This window comes from Nerophis ophidion, linkage group LG14, assembly GCF_033978795.1.
Source record: "Nerophis ophidion isolate RoL-2023_Sa linkage group LG14, RoL_Noph_v1.0, whole genome shotgun sequence".
NCBI lineage: Eukaryota > Metazoa > Chordata > Actinopteri > Syngnathiformes > Syngnathidae > Nerophis > Nerophis ophidion.
Genome location: NC_084624.1, coordinates 33,649,552 through 33,673,517, shown reverse-complemented (window position 1 = coordinate 33,673,517; position 23,966 = coordinate 33,649,552). Strand labels below are relative to the sequence as shown.

General features: G+C 41.6%; 1 protein-coding gene across 1 annotated transcript in view; it reads left to right on the top strand.

The window, feature by feature from the left end:
- Window positions 1-12,274: 12,274 nt before the first annotated feature.
- Window positions 12,275-23,966, top strand: part of sntg1 (syntrophin, gamma 1) — a 121,089-nt gene continuing 109,397 nt past the window's right edge. Inside the window, exon 1 of the mRNA XM_061920481.1 lies at window positions 12,275-12,694. The gene's annotated coding sequence lies outside the window, so the exon portion shown is untranslated. The remainder of the gene's footprint in view (window positions 12,695-23,966) is intronic.

The following is a 23,966-nucleotide window of genomic DNA, read 5'->3' as shown; positions in this document are numbered from 1 at the left end:
TTGTCCTCATGCTGCTGGAAGTGGACAAAGTACAGCAAAGTTATCAGTCAACGCCCCCTTGTGTTCAACTTTTGGAGGCAAAAAGAGCTTAGCTGTGCTGATGTAAGAAGATCCTGGCTGGGTCAGCAGATACGAGCAACCCTCACTTGTCTGGGGCGGGTTAAGTTAATTGTGAAGTCCTTATCTTATCTCGTAAACATAATTGCAGATTCCTTTCTTTGTCTCTGCGTGGATTGGACGATAGGTAGCGGCGTGGAGGTTATCAACGTGCAGTAACTCCCGGCTTGGGTTGATCCGACAGAAAAAGGCTCCATTGAAGGTATAGCCAAGAAATCAATAACGTTCACCGGCCTGAGGCTTTTTTCCAGACGAAAACGCCAATCATCGGCGGAGAAATTGTCCTCAGTGCATTTGGCGGGCGCATGCAGATGCCGGGAGTAATGAAAAGAGGAGTGCTCTGAGTCATTCTCAAAAGTGCAGCCAGTTTTTTTGATAGATCACAACAGAGGATGCTTCGTCCTTGGTGTCCTCTAACGCATTCCCAGTACGAACACAGCAACTTTGACAAAGATTTAAAAAAAACCTCCTTCACTGGGCAAAATTCGCCAACAGAAAAGGGTTGATTTCTCTGCTCCGTCACACACACAAAAAAATGTTTCAATTGCTCCCTAAATCAATGCGATGATGGGTTTAGCGGCTTCCTACATTGTTGGCATGCTCGCCGTGTACGCACAAATCCCCTTAAATCAGCAGCAAATAGCCGCAATACAGTGTAAGTCATCCTCTCATGGCGCCCTTTAGTCACTGCAGATGTCAGGGAACTCTGCAAACAAGTTTTGAAATGTATGTTTCAGTGTGTAAAGAAGCTAACCTGAATCTAGCCACTGAAGCCAGGAGACTGGATGATAAAATAGCCCTATAGTAAACTGTCATTATGTATAAAGAACTTGTATGTAATCTTTTTTTTTTTAAGTTGAAGGTACACAAACACATGCACACTGTCTTGCACAATCCAAGTGTTATTGACAATAACTGCCACCTTACAATGATAGTTATCGGTCAAAAGCGTCTTCATAGTGCATGAAGTTTAGAACCACCGATACGCTTGTTCATCAGAATCAGAATGAGAAATACTTTATTAATCCCAGAGGGGAAAATTAAGATTTTCAGCACAATTCCCATTCAAGATCAGACAAACATTACAGAACAGGATCGCTGACGGGTCTGCCAACTTCCGGCGCTCCTTACAAAAAAAGGTGAGAAACAGGTAAACGTTTTGGGGGGAGGAAAAAAAAATCATTGTAAGCCTGGGACCCTGGAGAGGAGGTCCAGACTGAGGCCAAGGGGGAAAAAACTCATAGCCATAGCACACATAAGCATGTGTTTAAGAGGAAACATCAAAGAACACAAAGGAAGTTGAAGACATTAAAAGAGCCGAGCTGATGCAACCAGACATTTCTACATACAGCTACAAAAACTAAATAATTAAATAAATAAAATAAAAAAATATATAAATAAAAAACATACATTGTGGTGGCCTCTGCGGTGTTCCATGCCATTGTCTGCTGGGATGGGGGAAGCATGGCCAGAGACAGGCGCAGACCCAACAAAGCAACCAAGAGACCCGACTCCCCCCTCGGCCGCCCACCAACTCTCGACCAGTGTCCAGTCCCCACGGATGAGCGAGTATGCGTCTAAGGAGACCGAGGTGTCCGATACCTAATCATTCAGCCAAGACAGTGTGAAGTTTGTCAGTCCTGAAGGTTGGCGCTAACTCCGCAGCCATGTCTCTTCATCCTCATCTACTCCACTCTCTCCAAACAGACTCTGGTGTGGCAGACCTCCATTAGCTGGTCTCCATGGCCAAATGCTCCCGGAAGGTAGATCCAGAAGTTCACAAAAGAGCACCGCAGAAGTCATGAAAGTGGCACCCCTTGTCGCACAGTCCCAAAGGGTCCTGAACAAAATGGCATAAAAAAAACATGAAGACAAGAGGGAAAGATCAGGAAGACAGAAGGATAATACAAGAGCACAGCGCTCTTGCCAACATCTTGGAAAAAATATTTAAAAAAGCATGAGCTCATGTCCGTATGCAACATAAACGTGTCATACAATTACTGCGATCACTCATCCATCCAGTTATTAATGATATCTGCCATCTCGCATTGTTGATTTGAAATAGGAAAAATGTGTCATAGTCCATAAAGTCAAAGCATGGTACTGTAAACTCACTCCTGCATGGCCACATTCAAAGTACCGATGAAGAGCTTGCGCCTTCTGCCAGTTTTTAACGATAACTCCAACCATGAATAGAAATTAGCAAGAAATTAACCGCTAAGTCCGGAAAGTTGAAGCTCAAGGTAAACTTCCTCATGCATGCGCACATGCAAAACGTAAACTTTCCATATAATATACGCGCAAGCTCCTCCCCCACTTTACATAATAGACATTAATAGAAAGACTCCCCATAAAGTGTAAGCCCACTAATACCAAGTTCACGCATGAGCTCCTGTCAGCATGCAATCTAGACACAATGTGATGGCCCATCCTCCCAGTTATTACTGCCACCTTGCATAGTAGATGGTCCATTAAGTCAAAGTAGTAGATGGTCCATTAAAGGCCTACTGAAACCCACTACTACCACCACGCAGTCTGATAGTTTATATATCAATGATGAAATATTAACATTGCAACACATGCCAATACGGCCTTTTTAGTTTACTAAATTGCAATTTTAAATTTCCCGGGAGTTTCGTCTTGAAAACGTCGTGTAATGATGACGTGTACGCAAGACGTCACAGGTTTTTAGGAAGTATGAGTGCCACGCACACACACAGCTAAAAGTCGTCTGCTTAAACGGCATAATTACACAGTATTTTGGAGATCTGTGTTGCTGAATCTTTTGCAATTTGTTCAATTAATATTGGAGAAGTCACAGTAGAAAGATGGAGTTGGGAAGCTTTAGCCTTTAGCCACACAAACACACGGTGATTCCTTGTTTAAAATTCCTGGAGGTGAAAATTTACTATGGATCAGAGCGCGGTCAACCGAACATGAAACACGACAGAATGTCAACCAGCAGGTTTCGGTGAGAAAATTGTGGTTGAAAAGTCGCTTCTTACCGGAGAAAAGCTGAGCTTGTGTCGTCCATAGCTGCCGTCGACTCCCCTGAGACACGGCACGTCAAGACACCCGTGGACGTACACCTCCGACTATCAGGTACTATTTAACTCACTAAAACACTGGCAACACAATAGATGGATAAGGGATTTCCCAGAATTATCCTACTAAATGTGTCTAAAAACATCGGAATCCGTCCCAATGCAATGCCGTTTTTTTTTTCCTTTTTTTTTTTTTTTTTTCTAGTCCGTCGCTATCAATATCCTCAAACACGAATCTTTCATCCTCGCTCAAATTAATGGGGAAATTGTCATTTTGCGTCCGAATAGCACTTTTTGTTGGAGGCTCCCATTATAAACAATGTGAATGTGTGAGGAGCCCTCACACTTGTGATGTCATCGTCTGCGACTTCCGGTAGAGGCAAGGCTTTTTTCTTAACACCGAAAGTTGCGAACTTTATCGTGGATGTTCTCTACTAAATCCTTTCAGCAAAAATATGGCAATATCGCGAAATGTTCAAGTATGACACATAGAATGGACCTGCTATCCCCGTTTGAATAAGAAAATCTCATTTCAGTAGGCCTTTAAGTCAAAGTCCACGGTGAGCTTACTCATGCAAGAACACATGCACAACAAAGACATTTCATACTATTGATACGCGCTCTCCACCTGTCAGATATTAATGATAACCTCCACCTTGAATAACAGAAACAAACAGGAGTTAGGGAAGTTGAAACTCACAGTAAACGCACATAGTGTATGCATGGACTCATTCACAACATAGGCATTTCATTTTGTTATTGCGATCGCTCCCCTTTGCTTATTTATGTAATTCTCCACCAGGAGTAAACATGAAATATGTCAGTAAAGTTGCAGTAATGAGGCCTTGTATAATTAAGTGATGGAACATAACCGGTCCTTGCGCTAATGTCATCTCTTATACCATTCACAGCCACCGGGGAGCTTATTTGCACTCCACTAGTGATTGGTACAGCATACTGTATAATATACTGGAATGCATTATTCAGCATCATAGTCCCCCCATCCTATATATTAACAACACAGTGCTGGTTTCATAAAGCTGTCAGATAATGTCTTCCTCCTGAGCACTACATATGGAGATAACCACAATAGTGTAAGACGACTGTAGCACTGGCTGCTGTTGTTGAAATGTGTGGATTCATGCATGTATTTTTAGCATCACACCGCCCCTCGCTTGGCGTGCATCTCCAGAAGCTGCAGGACAACTAGGTGACCCTTAGCTGAGAATTTCAGAAGAAGATGCTCCACAGGGAACACGCATTTGCTTCTCGATACTCTCTGAAGTAAATTATCATGTGCACTAGTGTACCCTATCACGCCTTATTGTCAGGTTACAGCTTGCAATAACTAACTCTGTATGTTATATTAACGTGTAATGTGACTACGTGGATGTTCACGTATCTGTTTATGCGCAAACAAAAAATCCTGCACGCTGTTTTTTCAATTAAGTACGACTGCAAAATAATCCACCAGGGGACCACAGAAAGTTGCGAGTTTCAGTGGTTTGAAAAGGTGAAACCGTGGAATTAAATAAACAACTTGTTGTCAGGCATTCCACTGACAGTTTGTTTGTGTTTTAGTTTTTCCTCTGTGTGTGTTTAGTATTTCCTGTCCTTAGTTCCTGTCATCACTCTTATTTTGGTTCAGCTTCCTGTTTGGCTCCCTGTGTGCTGTTTTCCCTCAGCTGCGACTGATTGGCACCTGGCCACACCCGTTTTCAATCAGCCCTCTCCTATTTGTACCTGCTTTGTCTTGAGTCAGTTGCTGGATTATTGTCGTTGCCACATGCCGCTCTTGTGTCGTTGCTACCTGTCGTGTCGTGGATTGTCGATGTCACTTCTTGTCACTCTTGTCGTATCTTTGCAGCGTAGCGGTAAGCTATATGTTGTTAGCTATTTTTAGCTTACTGGCTTTTGTTCCCTGCTTCCAGTTTTGTTTTCTAAGTACAATTACGACTTCTGTTTTCCATGCTAAAGTTCCTTTTTGTTTTCTAGCTCGAGTGCTAGCTCCCTTAGTTTGTTATCCGCCCAGGTGCGTGCTTTTTGTTTGTACCCTTTGTTTGTTTTTTGTCTAAGTATTTAAATTAAATCATGTTTACTTACAAAATGCCTGCCTCCTTCTCTGCATCTTCATCAACTACAAACTCTGACACTTGAAGCAAAGTGGATGTTGTGTACCGGGGGAAGGAGACGGCACAGACAACAGGGGCGTAGTATTAGCTCTATGCTTCTTTTATATATATATATATATATATATATATATATATATATATATATATATATATATATATATATATATATATATATATATATATATATATATATACACAGAATAAGTCCGCGGGAAGTGAAGAATTATAAGGTAAGGTATTTACTACCTTAACTACCTGTATTTAATACCTGTGAAAAATGCCTACCTCTTTAGGACCACCCTTTCTAGATATATACCGATTTGTATTTACAACAATAATAATATATACATACTATGTTTATATAAAAAAGGTAAGATTTTAGTTACCGTATTTCCTTGAATTAGCACCGGGACAGTAATTAATTTAAAACCTCTTCTCACTCCGGCGCTTACCTAAGGCCTGCAGTTAATTTAGGCCTGCGCTTATAAATTTGAGTGTGATGTAAGGATACCATAATGAAAAGCACATTTAATAAAAAAAACTTTATTATGTAGCATGAAAAATGCAGATGGCCTTAAAACGCCACAGCACTCAGTCACCTTCTCTTTCTATGCCACATCAATGTGGAATGCACTCCCAACAGGTGTAAAAGTAAGTGCATCTCTATCCTCCTTCAAAACCGCTCTAAAACAACACCTCCAGGCAACTTCAATCCTTTACTAATACCCTCTTCCATTCACATCCCTCCCCGGATTGTAAATAACCTAATTTAAAGAATTAAATGTATTTCTAATGTATATACTTGTTCTTATGCTATCTGAACTCACTATGTTCTCTGCTCGCTGTACATATCCTACTAAGTCACACCTACACTGTTTCAATGTACATTTCTCTGTTGATACAATTGTTGATAACTGAAGTACTGATATCAACCAAAACTCCTAATCCCACCCCCCGGACTGTAAATAATGTAAATAATTCAATGTACTGTATATATTATGATGATTAACCTGTGTGATGACTGTATTATGCTGATAGTATATATTTGTACTATGAATTGATAAGTGTAAACCCTGGCTTAAACAAGTTGAAAAACTTATTCGGATGTTACCATTGAGTGGTCAATTGTACGGAATATGTACTGAACTGTGCAATCTACTAATAAAAGTTTCAATCGATCAATCAATCAACCGTATGTAAGTACCCAAAATAAAGACTCGACATTGATATAAATTCAATCGGATCAGAAACATTGGAGGAAACGGGATTAAAACCCGATGCTAACCGCCCATAGAAAATACATGGGTACGGCTAGTAGCTACCATTAGCAAACAAATTCACTTACCAACTCGGCTTAATATGTCAACATCGCCACACCCTCTCAACGCAACTCGGCCCTGATGGTCGGCACCTATAAGTTTACAATTAGTTTTAAAATGTTGGACGGTTGTTTTTACGATAAGCAGGTAAACGAGAACTTTAAAACATACCGGTTTCAGATTTCCCCCGGTTTAGCCACCACACCTGGCAGCCATCTTGGAACACTGGATTATACAGAGCGCGATAGGCTGCAGCGGGTCACGTGAGCGCCTGTGTTAAACTCACGAGATTTAACGTGGAAACGGGGCAGGTAATATGAGGGGATGCCATGACAGGAAATATGGCTTATTTCCCACCCGTGATACACACTCGTGAAGAGACGAGTTTGACCCGGCGGTAAACCGAGGCATGCGCTAATTATTTTGCTTAACAAGTTTGACCCGGCAGTAATTCTAAGCATGCGCTAATTGTAAGCATGCTCTAATTATTTTGCAAAACGAGTTTGACCCAACGGTAAAACGAGGCATTCGGATACTATATACCCGGCGGGAATTCAAGGAAATACGGTTATTATTATTTTGGGGGGGATTTTTTTATGTAATTAGTTTTTAATCTTAATTTTTTACTTCAAGTTATTACAGTATGTCTCTATATACATTTTTTTTTTTTCATAAATTTTGGACAAAGGGGGCGCATTTCAATTCCTTACACATACTTATTATTACATATGTTGGCCAGAGAGGGAGCACATTAAATGTCTACACACCCTTGTTATTTCATATGTTGACCAGAGTTGGGAGCACTTTTAAAAGCAACACACTGTCAATTTGAAAAATCACTCCTTTTCGGGAACATCTTAATTTTGATAGATTTCACCACAAGGGGTGCAAATAAGATCTCTATTTTTTGTTTTTTGCAATCTGCTCAAGGCCAATGACAAACGAGTCACGGACCACAGATGGTCCCCTGTGCCGCACTTTGGACACCCCAACTGTAGAAGTTAACTGTTAATGGCCACTAAAGTCTTAGTACTGTAGTGTATTTGTTTATCCTATGGCAAGGGTCAACAACGTGGTGCCCGCGGGCACCAGGTAGCCCGTAAGGACCAGATGAGTCGCCCGCTGGTTGTTCTAAAAATAGCTCAAATAGCAGCATTTAGCAGTGAGCTGGCTCTATTTTTTAAATTGTATTTATTTACTAGCAAGCTGGTCTCGCTTTGCTCGACATTTTTAATTCTAAGAGAGACAAAACTCAAATAGAATTTGAAAATCCAAGAAAATATTTTCAAGACTTGGTTTTCACTTGTTTAAATAAATTCTTTTTTTTTTTTACTTTGCTTTTTATAACTTTCAGAAAGACAATTTTAGAGAAAAAAATACAATCTTAAAAATGATTTTAGGTTTTTTAAACACATATACCTTTTAAATTCCTTCCTCTTCTTTCCTGACAATTTAAATCAATGCTCAAGTACATTTATTTTTGTTATTGTAAAGAATAATAAGAAACATTTTGATTTAATTCTTCATTTAAGTTTCTGTTTTTTTGACGAAAAATATTTGTGAAATATTTCTTCAAACTTATTATGATTAGAATTCAAAAAATATATTCTGGCAAATCTAGAAAATATGTAGAATCAAATTGAAATCTTATTTCAAAGTCTTTTGAATTTCTTTTAAAATTTTTGTTCTGGAAAATCTAGAAGAAATAATGAGTTTGACATATAGCTTGGTCCAATTTGTTATATATTCAAACAAAGTGCAGATTGGATTTTAACCTATTTAAAACATGTTATCAAAATTCTAAAATTAATCTTAACCAGGAAAAATTACTAAGGATGTTCCATAAATTCTTTTTTTAATTTGATCAAAAATATTCGAATTAGCTAGTTTTTCTATTCTTTTTTTTTCGGTTGAATTTTAAACCGTTCAATTAAGTGTCTTTTTCATCATTTATTCTCTACAAAAAAACTTCCGTAAAAGGAAAAAAAAAGTATGACGGAATGACGGACAGAAATACACATTTTTTTATATATATATAGATGTATTTATTTAAAAGTAAATTGAGCAAATTGGCTATTTCTGAAAATTGATTTAAGTGTGTATCAAACTGGTAGCCCTTCGCATTAATCAGTACTCAAGAAGTAGCTCTTGGTTTCAAAAAGGTTGGTGACTCCTGTCCTATGGTCACATGTGGGACGCAGGTTGTCTTACGTCAGCACCGGCAGTCGTAAAATCCGCTGTTCACCTGGCGGGTTTTTTCGTGTATGAATAGGGAAGTCCTTCTTTTGCTGCCGTCTTGTTTCATCATATATTGCTGCCTTTGCACCTGTCAATTTTTACTTTTGTATGCACATTAAATCAACAAAATATCCTGACTTTGAAGCATTGTTCACGGACTCTAGTATTTGGAGCTCTATTAGATGCAATGTTTTTCTGTATTGGGACCATGATTTCAGTCCTAACATGTTCACCGGTCTTCATATGGAAGGTACTTTTCCTTGTTGATGTCAAACACATACACACACACACTTGTATTTCTTGTATTTGCTACCTTCTCGAGACGTCTGATAAATTGCCTGCCTCTTTAGGACCACCCTTTCTAGACATATAAAGATGTGTATTTACAACGTTAAAAATATATACATATTATGCAAATATAAAAAAGGTAAGCTTTTTTATAATTTATTTATATATTTTTTGTTTGTTTGTAATTGTTTTATAATCATCATTATTTACTTCAAGGTATTACAGTATGTCTCTATATACATATTTTATTTTATTCATTAATTTTATATAATAATTTCAAATATATACTTCTGTTGGATCAGTTGGATCAGATGCCTGCAACAATGTGAGTGCCCAACAATAAACAAATATGTCACACACACAGACACACAGACACACACACACACACACACACACACACACACACACACACACACAAGCACACACACACACACACACACACACACACAAGCACACACACACACACACACACGCACACACACACACACACACACACGCACATTCTTGTATTTATTACCTTCTTGAGACCTGCGAAAAATGTGTACCTCTTAACAACCACCCTTTCTAGATATATAAGGATTTATATTTACAACATTAATAATATATACATACTATGTTAATATAAAAAAGGTAAGATCTTAGATACATTTGTTGGCAGGAGGGGAGCACTTCGAATTTTGACATAATCTTATTTCATTTGTTGACCAGAGTTGTGAGCACTTTTAAAACCGACACACAGTTTTTTACACAATCCCACTCAAGAGCAGACAAACATTACTGACGGGTCAGCCAACTTCCGACGCCCCTTAAAAAGGTGGAAAAATGGTGGGGCGTGGGGTGAATAAAAAAATATTCAGTCTAAGGCTGAACTCCCGGGGAGAGGGTACAGCCTTAGACCAGAAAAAAAAACCCTCAATAGCTATAGCACACACAAACAAGCTACAAAGAATACACAAGACTTGCAACAGAGTCAATTTTAAAAATCCCTCATTTTTGAGACCGCTTTAATTTTGATAGATTTCACCACCAGGGGTGCAAATGAGGCAATCGCTATTAGATGCAATGCTTTTCTGTATTGGGATCAGGATTTATGTCCTAATGTATTCATCGGTCTTCATGTGGAAGGTACTTTTCCTTGTTGATGTCTCAAGAAGGGTAGAAATACAAACACACATACAAACACACATACACACACACACACATACACACACACACACATACACACACACACACACACACACACACACACACACACACACACACACACACACACACACGCACACACACTGTTGATGGCCACTATAGTCTTAGTATTGTAGTGTTTTCGTTCATCCTATGGTCACATATGGAACGCGGGTGGTCTATGTCAGCACCGGAAGTCATAAAATCAGCTGTTCACCTGGCGGGTTTTTTCCAGGTATGAATAGGGAAGTCCTTCTTTTGCTGTCGTCTTGTTTCATCATACATTGCTGCCTTTGCACCTGTCAAGGTTCAATTTTATTTGTCACATGCAGACTACACCACAGTAAAATGCTTTTTTCCATGCTCTTCAGATATTGCATACAGTGGGATCCAAACACTAGTTGCAGAATCTAATACACTAAATATAAAAAAAAAATGTTTACCTTTGTACCTTTGTTTACCTTTTTATGCACATTAAAGGCCTACTGAAACCCACTACTACCGACCACGCAGTCTGATAGTTTATATATATCAATGATGAAATATTAACATTGCAACACATGCCAATAAGGCCGGTTTAGTTTACTAAATTACAATTTTAAATTTCCCGCGGAGTATCTTGTTGAAAACGTCGCAGATTGATGACGTGTGTTTGTGACGTTATTGGTTGGAGGGGACATTTTAGTTCAGCACCACTTACGGCAAAAATTTGTCTCTTTTTATCGCATATTAATTTTACAGTAATTTGGACATCTGTGTTGCTGAATCTTTTGCAATTTGTTCAATCAATAATGGAGACTATAAAGAGCAATGCTGTTGGTGGAAAGCGGTGGATTGCAGCTGTCTTTAGCACCGAGACACAGCCGGTGTTTCTTTGTTTGTTGTGAAGCTTTAACACAGAGCGGTCAAGCGAACATGTTTCTCTACGTCAACCAGCATGTTTTTAAATGGGAAGATTGTGATATATATCTTACCGGAGACATCAGTGGATTATGCGTCCTCCTGCAGTAGCTGTCAAAAAAGGCAGCTGTGAGCTTGGCTCCCCGGCTTCTCTCTGAGACACTGGCGTGTTCACTGCAGCCATCCGACTTTGAGGTATGTCTTTACAATTTCACTAAAACACTATTAAAACAATAAGCAGATAAGGAATCTTCCAGAATTATCGTAGTAAATGTGTCTAATTACATCTGCAACGCTCACACTGCTGCTACCCGGAGCCGTTGCTTTTTATTTTATTTTATTTTATTTTTCTTTCTTTCTAGTCCTTCACTATCAATATCCTCATCCACAAATCGTTCATCCTCGCTCAAATTAATGGGGAAATTGTTGCTTTCTCGGTCCGAAATGCTCTTACTGCTGGTGGCTCACATTATAAACAATGTGAGGATGCGAGGAGCCCTCACACCGGTGACGTCACACGCACATACTTCCGGTAAAGGCAAGGCTTTTTTATTAGCGAACTTTATCGTCGATGTTCTCTACTAAATCCTTTTAGGAAAAATATGGGATTATCGCTAAATGATTTAGTGTGACACATAGAACGGACCTGCTATCCCCGTTTAAATAAGAAGATCTCATTTCAGTAGGCCTTTAAATCAACAAAAAAATCCTGACTTTGGAGCAATGTTCGCGGACTCTAGTATTCGGCAGTCTATTCGGGGTTTTCCGTATTGGCACCATTTTGGTCCTAACTTGTTCCTTACCTTGTCGATGTCTCAAGAAGGGTAGAATTTACAAGAACACACACGCGGACACACGCACACACGTTGAACCGCAGTGTGAGCAAAGACAGTGTGAGAGAGAGAGAGAGAGACCGAGAGAGAGACAGAGAGAGAGAGACAGAGAGAGAGAAAGAGAGAGAGAGACAGAGAGAGAGAGAGCGAGAGAGAGAGACAGAGAGAGAGAGAGAGAGAGAGAGAGAGAGAGAGAGAGAGAGAGAGAGAGAGAGAGAGAGCCGTCCCCAAACTGCGCAGATTCCAAAGAAAAAAAAGTATCTCCACGTTGTAACGGTCCAAAATTGTCATGCAGGCGGACTAGTGCGGACACGACCAAGTGGACCGGACGCTGGTGGCGCACCGCCCATCTCCCCTATCAGCGGCTTCAGTCGTCTGTTGGCGGCGCGATGCGAGGCAGCAGGGCGGGCGGAGATGTTGACGGAGAGCGACCCCCTCTGTAGCCGGCAGTGATGGACTAAAATCGCCGTGTCTTGTCTACCTCCATCTCGCTTCCTTCCATCACTTGCCAGAGCCGTGCGGAGCGAGCAGGATGTGGGCGATGCTGCCACAGGGGATTCATTGTGGCTTCACTCAGATGCACATCCGTTGCATGCCTTGAAACAGGAGAGTGTTTTTTTCTCCTGCACCTGTTCAATCAGGTAAGGCTCTTTATGAGCACACTTCTCTTTCATGCCGCACTCTAGCAGGAGTGATGATATCGTTATAATCTTATAAACTTAAGCTTTGGGGAGGGGTGTCACATAATTACCTTTCTAAACCTGTAAAGATGGTGTTGTACGCATGGGAGCAGACAGGGTCTGTTTTAGGACGCCCTCTGCAAAAGCCACGATTTTTGGTTTATCCCCCCGCCTTCTTCTGTATTGAGTTAAGCTGAGTTAAGCCTGGTGGTGGGGGTGGTCAGGAGCAATAGGTTTGATATAGTCATACTTGCCAACCCTCACGTATTTTCCGGGAGACTCACGAAATTCAACGCATCTCCCGAAAACCTCCCGGAAGAAATTTTCTCCCAAAAAATCTCCCGAAATTCAGCCAGAGCTGGAAGCCACGCCCCCTCCAGCTCAAACGTGCACAGTTCGAAGCTTGAAAAGGAGGATTGCAGGCGGATCTGACGGCATTTAAAGTAATTTTTAAAAATGACTGCTAATCCTCCACGGTGGCAGAGGGGTTAGTGCGTCTGCCTCACAATTCGAAGTTCCTGCAGTCCTGGGTTCAAATCCAGGCTCGGGATCTTTCTGTGTGGAGTTTGCATGTTCTCCCCGTGAATGCGTGGGTTCCCTCCGGGTACTCCGGCTTCCTCCCACTTCCAAAAACATGCACCTGGGGATAGGTTGATTGGCAACACTAAATTGGCCCTAGTGTTTGAATGTGAGTGTGAATGTTGTCTGTCTATCTGTGTTGGCCCTGTGATGAGGTGGCGACTTGTCCAGGGTGTACCCCGCCTTCCGCCCGATTGTAACTGAGATAGGCGCCAGCGCCCCCCGCGACCCCAAAAGGGAATAAGCGGTAGAAAATGGATGGATGGATGGATGCTAATCCTCCTCCTTTTCGACCGGACGACCGCGGAGAATTAAAGTAGGAACACTCCGGAGGCAGAAGTTCATTAAGAGGGGCGGACTCACCGGCTCTAAGCCATGTTTCCGTCACACAGAGGAAGTCTGCGGGAAGTGAAGAAATCCTTCAGGATAAACGTTTTGTTTGTCAAAAATCTTGCGTTCACAAGACCGAACCTGGCAGGGGCCAGCACGTCCAAGGGTGCAGCTAATCCAGGTGGGGCCCGACACACAGCCCGCAGGTGGCGGGGGAGAGGACGACAGAGACGAAAATAAACGCAAACAACACAAAAACGAACAGAGCTGACAGCAAGAGACGGCAGGCCAAAGCACATACTGGCGCCATCTTCTGGAAACTCGGAAGTGACGTTACTCAAATAGTGAAAGGTCAGTGTTGTTGTTGTTGTTTTTTGTAACCAGCAAGCACAGTACAGTTAGTAAAACAACTGTGTTTTTATTACTGTGTATTTGATAGGTGCCGTCGGGAATTCAACTATTTATTTTATTTATATATATACTAAAATAAATATATATAGCTAGAATTCACTGAAAGTTAAGTATTACAAACATATATATATATATATATATATAGTTGGTGAGTTGGCTGTAAATATACTCTCCTCTTCACCACGCCCCCTGCCCCAACCACTCCCCCAAACCACGCCTCTGCCCCACCCCCCACCTCCCCAAATCGGAGGTCTCAAGGTTGGCAAGTATAGATATAGTGGGGGTCCCACAAAGAAATGCTCTTATTTGTATCTGTCCTAAATCAAGAAGCATCCCAAAGTGCGTCCCAGTCCGGGTGTAATTGGAACAAGAATCCGAGCCCCTGATCAATAGCGTGTGGCGAGGAGACACACACAGAAAAGAGCTCATCCGCACTTTATCTTTCCTACGCGCCCAATCAATAATCAGTTGTTGCCGCCCGCCACCCTTGGACCCCCCCTCCCCCCCCACACACACTCCCCCTCTACGGCTCGTTAAAATTCCAGACTCCAGCTAATCGCCTTAAATGTACAAGTGGGATAGATTCTTCTAGAAGCGGCGGATGTACGCATCAATTATGGATGCTGGAGAATCCCCACTGTTGTCACTGTCAGAAGACGCTGCCAGGCCAAGGACGCAAGGCTGATAGACCACTGATTTGTGGCCATTTAGGAGCGGATTCTCCCATGGGAAATAATGGCGATTGAAATAACCTAATATATCGAGTCAAACTGTCTCGGAAAAAGCCAAACACACAGTTGAAGTGTTTAAGTGTCGAAGTTAAGATGCCCACTGACCTGACCAACTTAAGTACCTTTGTCTCCTGTTCTCTAATCACCCATGCGGGGATGCGTTTTTTAACAGCTGTTCAGAAGCTTGTCCATGTTTGTGTGAGGTTCCCATTTCCTCGCTCGCTCGGTATGATGACGTGTGCGCGTGACGTCACGGATTGTAGAGGACATTTTGTTCCAGCATCGTTCCCAGCTATTAAGTTGTCTGTTTTCATCGAATAATTCCACATAGTATTCTGGACTGTTGTGTTGCTGAATATTTTGCAATTTGTTCATTGAACAATGGAGACATCAAAGAAGAAAGCTGTAGGTGGGAAGCGGTGTATTACGGCCGGCTTTAGCAACACAATCACAGCCGGTGTGTCATTGTTTACATTCCCGAAAGTTGACAGTCAAGTTTTACTATGGAACAGAGATGTCAAGCGAACACGGTGGGATTGGACCACACACACAAAGTGCAGTGTATTATGTGTATTAATTAAAAACATTTTACCATTCTGTATTCTGAAGTCGATCTATGTCGTGTGCTACTCCAGCATCAATATGCGTCCTCCTGACCGTCACCGTCAGCGTCGGGTTCAAAGCGGTATGGCTCTATCCCTTGTTGCGGTTGGGCCTGGCCGAGTGGTCCTGCCACCCCCACGGCTGCAACGGCGCCTCTCACAGCATCTTCCCTATCTGAATCACTCCCACTGCCCTCTTTCTTTTTTATTTTTTTTTTCTAGTCCTTCACTCTCACTTTCCTCATCCACAAATCTTTCATCCTCGCTCGAATTAATGGGGAAATCGTCGCTTTCTCGGTCCGAATCGCTCTCGCTGCTGGTGGCCCTGATTGTAAACAATGTTCAGATGTGAGAAGCTCCACAACCCGTGACGTCACGTGCATATCGTCTGCTACTTCCGGTACAGGCAAGGTTTTTTTATCAGCACTAAAAGTTGCGAACTTTATCGTCGACGTTCTCTACTAAATCCTTTCAGCGAAACTATGGCAATATCGCGAAATAATCAAGCTTGACACATATAATGGACCTGCTATCCCCGTTTAAATAAGAAAATCGCATTTCAGTAGGCCTTTAAGCAGTGGCACAAACGCTCATGTTATTTCCAAAACAGAAAGTGCAAGATTGTCAGAGACATTTTAAATGTCAAATAAAAATGAGCTGCATAATAGGAAATGAAATAGTGTTCATCCTTCGCTATGTGGTCGGTTACTACGGACGTTATTAAATTCATTTTTTTTCATACGGTGTTGATGTGGAAATTTTTGCTTCGGCATTTTGATGGTGTGGGCGTGTGGCACCGAATGGAGATGTTGACATGCGAAGCAAGCACTCTTCATTCTCTAGCAGGTGACTTTTCAAATGATGCTACATATTAGCAGTAATGCTACTTTTTATAGCAACGCTTGTGCCGCATGCTTGACTTATTACGGTTGTCTGTTCGACATATTCCCTCTTGTAGCCAAACTACCGGCAGACGATGGACCCCCTGCTGTTTTTCTTGGGAATCAATTTTTCCTTCATTCGCACCTTCTTTCTCTCGTATTACCACTCACACGGCTCTGCAAGCATCACAGCTAACTTTACTTATGCTGCCACCTCTCTGCTCCGCAAGGGCGTACACGTATGTGACATATGACGTGACAGTATGTGACGTGTGTAAGAAGGTGCGCTTGTCTGTGAGAAAGAGAGACAGGAAAGAGCGAGGAGAGCCTGTAATGGAATGCCCGCAGCTAAAAGCAACTGCGTGAGAATGTATACTCGAATATCACGATATAGTCATTTTCTATATCGCAGAGACAAACCTGCAATATATCGTGTATATCGCTATATCGCCCAGCCTTAATTGAAGTGTGTAAGTGTTGAAGTAAAGATGCCCACTGACCTGACCAACTTAAAATGGAACATTATCACCAGACCTATGTAAGCGTCAATATGTACTTTGATGTTGCAGAAAAAGGACCATATATTTTTTTAACTTATTTCCGAACTCTAAATGGGGGAATTCTGGCTAATTAAACGCCTTTCTATTATTCGCTCTCGGGGCGATGACGTCATAATGTGACGTCACCTAGGTAGTCAATCCGCCATTTTCTCAAACACATTACAAACATCGAGTCTAATCAGCTCTGTTATTTTCCGTTTTTTCGACTGTTTTCCGTACCTTGGAGAATTGCCTCGTCGGTGTGTTGTCGGAAGGTGTAACAACACGTGTGTGCATCGATTAGCACGGCATGCTAATTGATGCTAACATGCTATTTAGGCTAACTGTATATACATATTGCATCGTTATGCCTCATTTGTAGCTCTATTTGCACCCAGCCATTCCCTCCACCCACATTTAATGCCAAACAAACACTTACCAATCGACGGATTTAAGTTGCTCCAGTGGTCAAAAGGTCCAAAAGTCCCTCGTCTGCACATTTTACCGGCGATGCTATGACAGACATGGCACAGAGCTGTATGGATACCCTGCGACACTCAAAGCAGATGCATTTCCAATGATAAAGTCAACGAAATCACAAAGGTGAGTTTTGTTGCTGTTATTGACTTATGTGCTAATCAGACATATTTGGTCGCGGCATGACTGCCAGATAATCGATGCTAACATGCTATTTAGGCTAGTTGTATGTACATTTGTAGCTATATTTGCATCCAGCCTTTCCCTCCACCCACATTTAATGCCAAACAAACACTTACCAATCGACAGATTTAAGTTGCTCCAGCACATTTTACCGGCGATGCTACAACAGACATGGCACAGAGATGTATGGATACCCTGCGACACTCAATCGTTGGTAAGAAGGCGATCGCCGAATAGCTTCATAGCTATTCGCTCAATAGCTTCAGTTTCTTCTTCAATTTTGTTTTCGCTATTTGCCTCCATACTCCAACCATCCATTTCAATACATGCGTAATCTATTGAATCGCTTAAGCCGCTGAAATCCGAGTCTGAATCCGAGCTAATGTCACTATATCTTGCTGTGCTATCCGCCATGTTGGCATCACTAAATGACGTCACAGGAAAATGGACGATGGATTTAAAGATAGCGAAAATCTGGCTATTTAAAGCCTTTTTTCGGGATATTCATGATGGGTAAAATTTTGAAAAAAACTTCGAAAAATAAAATAAGCCACTTGGAACTGATTTTTATTGGTTTTAACCCTTCTGAAATTGTGATAATGTTCCCCTTTGTGTATCCTGTCCTCCAATCAGTCATGCAAGGATGCGTTCTTTAACAGCTGTCCAGAAGCTTGTCCACATTTGTGTGAGGTTCCCATTTCCTCGCTACATTGCACTTCAAATATCGTGACTTCACTACATCGCAGATTTCTTTTAAAAACTTTTTTTCAAGCCTTTGTGTATGTCAGAGGTTCCATTTACAGTACGTCGATCGTGAGCTACAAGTCATTTGCGAAGGGTGTGTCAGTCGATCGCCAGCCAGGCATTAAAAAAATAGACTTAGAAAAAATGAGCAATCATCAATCTTTACCAAGACGTCGCTTTTGTCACGTGATTGACATTCGCGGCACCCGAGGGTCTTGTGAGATGACGCTAGCTGCTGCAAGCTCATTATTAAGAAAAAATGAACGACAGGAAGGCGAGAAACACTTATTATTTCAACAGTCTCTAGCGCCGTACCTGCCGTCAAAACTCTAAAGACTCTAAAGTTCATGTCTTCACAATAAAAGCGCTGCTTCATCCTGCCTGCGCTAACAAAATAAGAGTCTCAGAAAGCTAGCGCACACAAGCAAGCCAGCTATGGAGTTTGCCGCCAATGTATTTCTTGTAAAGTGATTAAAAGCGAGTATGGAAGCTGGACAAATAAAAGGCCAAAAACCAACCACTTTCATGTGGTATTGGACAGAAAAGAGGACTTATTTCCTCCTCCATTTGAAAATGCGGACGTTATCAGCACTACTGTCTGATTCCATTCAATGCAAGTCATCAGAATCAGGTAATACACCAACTAACATTCTTATCTATATGAAATAAAGGAGTATAAATGTATTAATCATGCTTGTATTATCATTAAACACATTTAACTTGTTAACAAAAATTCTCTTTCATGAATAAATATAATCTTATACATGAATGAGGTAGATCCCCTCGACTTGGTCAATTGAAAAGTAGCTCGCCTGTGTGGGCACCCCTGGTCTATGTGTTGGTTTTATGAAGAAATTGTCTTATTTTCTATTACACTCAAAGTTTGATATGACGCGGCCCAATGTAAAGCGATATTCTTTCAAACGCAATCGTGCCATGGACCCTGACTTTTCACCCATGGGATGTAGGACTAGTTAACGAGCTAAATCTGGTGTGCGTTTTAGCAGGCTTACCGTAGCATCCATTTAGGGCTGCAACAAACTGGGCTAATTAGCTCAATAGCAAGCGTGTACACCGCATCTAAAGTTACTATGGACGGGACTCTCGCTACTATGTTGGATCCACTATGAAGTGGACTATCACTGTTATGTTGGATCCACTATGGACTGGACTTTCACAATATCATGTTAGACCTGCTCGACATCCATTGCTTTCTGTCACCCCTAGAGGTGGTGGTGGGGTTGCCCATATATGCGGTCCTCTCCAAGGTTTCTCATAGTCATTGTCACCGACGTCCCACTGGGGTGAGTTTTTTCTTGCCCTTATGTGAGCTCTGTACCGCGGATGTCGTTGTGGCTTTTGCAGCCCTTTGAGACACTTGTGATTTAGGGTTATATAAATAAACATTGATTGATTGATTGATGGATTACAAAGTTACTCTGGCAGACACGCCCCTCTAGCAGGAAGAACTCACATTTTTTCCTTCACCGAGTCAAGTACTTGCTGTTTTCGGAGTGGGGGGGTGGGGGCTGGGGGCTGGGGGGGGGGCTTGCCTAGCTCCGCTAGCTTAGCAGCTAACTACCTGAAAGTGGAGAGGTGAAACAAAGAGAGCAATTGCTTTGTAAAGTTGATAAGACTACTAAATGTGTCAGAGAAGCTGTAAAACATTTGTAATCACACAAAATAAAAAGATAGCTTTACGACGAGGAAAACAGCCGAACCCAAAAGCACCATGAACGAGCAGCAGCGTGAACGTTTTTTTTCCCTTTGTTGGAAGAAACTGTAAGTTACTAAATAAAAATGTGGCTAAATAAAAACAACAACATATCGACCCTGTTATGTCAATACTGTACCTACTTGTGGATAGTTCCCACCCATTTTGTGACGTGGGAGCACAATCCACTATTCAGATCTGGTTTGGGAATTATATTTGTTATATTCTTTCGAAAATAAAAGGATAAAAAATATGTAGCCCAACAACCGTGTTATATTGAACTTGAAGTGTATACTACTCTGTTGTGGCGATCGATAAATATTTACCAAGATGGACTTCTATTTACAGTTTAAGGGTAACAATGCTAATAGCACGGCGGCTAATCTTGACATTACTGGATCTACATCGCAACAATCTCAAGTTGACCAAATTTTTTACGGAACACTTTTTTGACAAACTTTTTCAACACCTGCCTCATCAATAACACATCTTCACAGTGGTTAGACTTCAACTGGAGCTATGTCAAAAGACACCAGTGGGACGTAACATCACAGATTGTAATCATCCATCCATCCATCCATTTTCTAACGCTTATTCCCTTCGGGGTTGCGAGGGGGCGCTGGAGCCTATCTTAGCTGCAATCGGGCGGAATGCCTGTACACCCTGGACAAGTCATCACCTCATCGCAGGGCCAACACAGATAGACAGACAACATTCACACTCACATTCACACACTGGGGCCAATTTAGTGTTGCCAATCAACCTATCCCCAGGTGCATGTCTTTGGAGGTGGGAGGAAGCCAGAGTACACGGAGGGAACCCACGCAGTCACGGGTAAGACATTCAAACTCCAGAGCCTGAGCGCAGGATCGAACAAACAAAGTTTATTTATATAGCCCTTAATCACAAGTTTCTCAAAGGGCTGCACAAGCAACAACGACATCCTCGGCTCAGATCCCACAGATACAAACTCTTCTGATGCACATTATCTTCAACGTCAATAAAACAGCTTCGGCATGATCAATGTGGCATGACAACGCAAACGTGCAAAGTCAACATGGAATGCTGAAAACAAAGCTAATGGTCGTAGCTGCGATGATCAAGTTGACAATGTTTTTTGTAGAACAACATACACCTGTTGTTACAGTACATGTAAGCCTAGGTAAAACTGAGAGGAATTACCCAGGGTGTGACTAAGTATGGTCAGAGGGGTTAGTTCTGGGTTCAATCCCGGGCTCGGGATCTTTCTGTGTGGAGTTTGCATGTCCTCCCCGTGAATGCGTGGGTTCCCTCCGGGTACTCCGGCTTCCTCCCACTTCCAAAGACATGCACCTGGGGATAGGTTGATTGGCAACATTAAAATGATCCCTAGTGTGTGAATGTGAGTTTGAATGTTGTCTATCTGTGTTGGCCCTGCGATGAGGTGGCGACTTGTCCAGGGTGTAGACCGCCTTCCGCCCGATTGTAGCAGAGATAGGCACCAGTTCCCCCCGCAATCCCAAAGGGAATAAGCGGTAGAAAATGAATGGATGAGATGGTGACTAAGTATTGTGGTGGTTGGACGATGCCCATAGCAATGACCAGGCCACGTTTTTTGAGTATTATAATCTACAGTAGAAAACACTTAATGCTAATAAGAAATGAGTGTAGAGGTGATTATATGGGAGGTATTTCATGTTTCAGAGGGCTCTAATTATGTAAACAAATGTATTTGAATGGCCGTAGACAGTTTTGTTAATGCTCCAACTATGAATAATGTATTATTAATAATCCTACTTCACAAAAATGTGTTTACCACAGTCATGTCTGATCCCAATTAACTGCGATAAACAAAGTACGACTGTAACGATCCAAAAGGTTGCACCCTCTGAGTAGCTGATCGCCTACACCTGTGCTTATTAAGAAGAAGATGTACTGCATATACAAACCCCGTTTCCATATGAGTTGGGAAATTGTGTTAGATGTAAATACAAACAGAATACAATAATTTGCAAATCCTTTTCAACCCAGTTGAATGCACTACAAAGACAAGATATTTGATATTCAAACTCATAAACTTTATTTTTTTTTGCAAATAATATCTAACTTAGAATTTCCTGGCTGCAACACGTGCCAAAGTAGTTGGGAAAGGACATGTTCACCACTGTGTTACATCACCTTTTCTTTTAACAACACTCAATAAACGTTTGGGAACTGAGGAAACTAATTGTTGAAGCTTTGAAAATGGCATTCTTTTCCATTCCTGTTTTATGTAGACCTTCAGTCGTTAAACAGTCCGGGGTCTCCGCTGTCGTAGTTTATGCTTCATATTGCGCCACACATTTTCGATGGGAGACAGGTCTGAACTGCAGGCGGGCCAGGAAAGTACCCGCACTCTTTTTTTACGAAGCCTGGCTGTTGTAACACTTGTCTTGTTGAAATAAGCATGATAACGGCTGTGTTGGAGCCACTATGGATTGAACTTTCACAGTATCATGTTAGATCCGCTCGACATCCATTGCTTTCGGTCCCCTAGAGGGGGGGGGGGGGGTTGCCCACATCTGAGGTCCTCTCCAAGGTTTCTCATAGTCAGCATTGTCACTGGCGTCCCACTGGATGTGAATTCTCCCTGCCCACTGGGTGTGAGTTTTCCTTGCCCTTTTGTGGGTTCTTCCGAGGATGTTGTAGTTGTAATGATTTGTGCAGTCCTTTGAGACATTTGTGATTTGGGGCTATATAAATAAACATTGATTGATTGATTGATAACGTTGCTTGGATGACAACATATGTTGCTCCAAAACCAGTCTGGACCTTTCAGCATTAATGGTGCCTTCACAGATTTGTAAGTTGCCCATGCCTTGGGCACTAATACACCCCCATACCATCACAGATGCTGACTTTTGAACTTTACGCCTATAACAATCCGAATGTTTATTTTCCTCTTTGTTCTGGAAGACACCATGTCCTCTGTTTCCAAATATAATTTGAAATGTGGACTCGTCAGACCACAGAACACCTTTCCACTTTGCATCAGTCCATCTTAGATGAGCTCGGTCCCAGCCTAGCCGGCGGCGTTTCAAGATATTGTTGATAAATGGGTTTGGCTTTGCATAGTAGAGTTTTAACTTGCGCTTACAGATGTAGCGACCAACTGTAGTTAATGACAGTGGTTTTATGAATTGTTCCTAAGCCCATGTGGTGATATCCTTTACACACTGATGTCGGTTTTTGATGCAGTACCGCCTGAGGGATCAAAAGTCTGTAATATCATCGCTTTCATGCAGTGATTTCTCCAGATTCTCTGAACTTTTTGATGATTTTACGGACCGTAGATGGTAAAATCCCTAAATTCCTTCCAATAGCTCGTTGAGAAATGTTGTTCTAAAACTGTTCGACAATTTGCTTACGAAGTGGTGACCCTCACCCCATCCTTGTTTGTGAATTACTTAGCATTTCATGGAAGCTGCTTTTATACCCAATCATGGCACCCACCTGTTACCAATTAGCCTGCACACCAGTGGGATGTTCCATATAAGTGTTTGATGAGCATTCCTCAACTTTATCAGTATTTATTGCCACCTTTCCCAACTTCTTTGTCACGTGTTGCTGGCATAAAATTCTAAAGTTAATGATTATTTGCAAAAAAAAAAATGTTTATCAGTTTGAACATCAAATATGTTGTTTTTGTAGCATATTCCTCTGAATATGGGTTGAAAATGATTTGCAAATCATTGTATTCCGTTTACATTTACATCTAACACAATTTCCCAACTCATATGGAAACAGGGTTTGTAAGACATGAAAAACAAATCACCAGATTTGATTTCTGCATGACAAGATGTTGCTCACTGAACTGAAAAGTCTAATAAAGTAGACGGGAGGTATGCACTAAGGCAGTCCAACATTTTTAAGTAGCAAAAAACTTAATCACAAAAGTATTTTGTGATTAGATGCCGGTGCATGTGCAAACTTGATAGCACACGCAAAGCTGATATGCTAAACTTGTGCGGAGAGGATGTTGTCTCTTAAGTGAGCAGAATAAGAAGCCGATCCATTTTGTGTC